This window comes from Meleagris gallopavo, chromosome 31, assembly GCF_905368555.1.
Source record: "Meleagris gallopavo chromosome 31, MGAL_WU_HG_1.1, whole genome shotgun sequence".
NCBI lineage: Eukaryota > Metazoa > Chordata > Aves > Galliformes > Phasianidae > Meleagris > Meleagris gallopavo.
In genome coordinates, this window is record NC_139434.1 from 783,315 (window position 1) to 784,938 (window position 1,624).

Below are 1,624 nucleotides of genomic sequence, written 5' to 3' on the forward strand. Positions count from 1 at the left end.
GACCCCATCTCGGCTCTGTTTCCTCCCCCAGAACTGCCCCCGAGTCCCCAGCCCCGTTCTGATCCCGTTGCCCTGGAAGTCCTCTTCATTATCTGCAGCTCAAATGTCCCTTTGGAGCCCCATTCTTACAATAAAGTGTTGACTTCTGGGGGCTCAGGTTTGCCATGGGTAGAGTTGGGTTGTGCCTTTGCTGTGTGTGCCCTTCTATGCTGATAAAAACGAAGAGGTGATTAATCAGAGACAATTTCTCCCTATGAAATCTCATGTTTCCTACGGTGATAAGAGCAGAAATGTGACAGGTGTGTTCTTTTCTTTCCTATTTCTTTTTTTTTTCTTGTGTGCCCATGGAACCTGGGACATGTGCCCAATGCTGTTTTCCTGTGCCCACTCTGTTGGAGGAGCAAAACCTGAGTGCTGCTGCTTCCATAGAATAGAACCATAGGATGGTTGGGTCAGAAGGGACCTGAAAGGTCATGGAACCATAGGATGGTTGGGTCAGAAGGGACCTGAAAGGTCATGGAACCATAGGATGGCTGGGTTGGAATGGTATTGAAAGGTCATGGAACCATAGGAGGGTTGGGTTGGAAGGGTCCTGAAAGGTCATGGAACCATAGGATGGTTGGGTCAGAAGGGACCTGAAAGGTCATGGAACCATAGGATGGTTGGGTTGGAAGGGTCCTGAAAGGTCATGGAACCATAGGATGGTTGGGTTGGAAGGGTCCTGAAAGGTCATGGAACCATAGGATGGTTGGGTTGGAAGGGTCCTGAAAGGTCATGGAACCATAGGAGGGTTGGGTTGGAATGGTATTGAAAGGTCATGGAACCATAGGAGGGTTGGGTTGGAATGGTATTGAAAGGTCATGGAACCATAGGAGGGTTGGGTTGGAATGGTATTGAAAGGTCATGGAACCATAGGATGGTTGGGTTGGAATGGTATTGAAAGGTCATGGAACCATAGGATGGCTGGGTTGGAATGGTATTGAAAGGTCATGGAACCATAGGAGGGTTGGGTTGGAATGGTATTGAAAGGTCATGGAACCATAGGAGGGTTGGGTTGGAATGGTATTGAAAGGTCATGGAACCATAGGAGGGCTGGGTTGGAATGGTATTGAAAGGTCATGGAACCATAGGATGGTTGGGTTGGAATGGTATTGAAAGGTCATGGAACCATAGGAGGGCTGGGTTGGAATGGTATTGAAAGGTCATGGAACCATAGGATGGCTGGGTTGGAATGGTATTGAAAGGTCATGGAACCATAGGAGGGCTGGGTTGGAATGGTATTGAAAGGTCATGGAACCATAGGAGGGTTGGGTTGGAATGGTATTGAAAGGTCATGGAACCATAGGAGGGCTGGGTTGGAATGGTATTGAAAGGTCATGGAACCATAGGATGGCTGGGTTGGAATGGTATTGAAAGGTCATGGAACCATAGGAGGGTTGGGTTGGAATGGTATTGAAAGGTCATGGAACCATAGGAGGGCTGGGTTGGAAGGGTCCTGAAAGGTCATGGAACCATAGGATGGTTGGGTTGGAAGGGTCCTGAAAGGTCATGGAACCATAGGATGGCTGGGTTGGAAGGGTACTGAAAGGTCATGGAACCATAGGATGGTTGGGTTGGAAGGGTC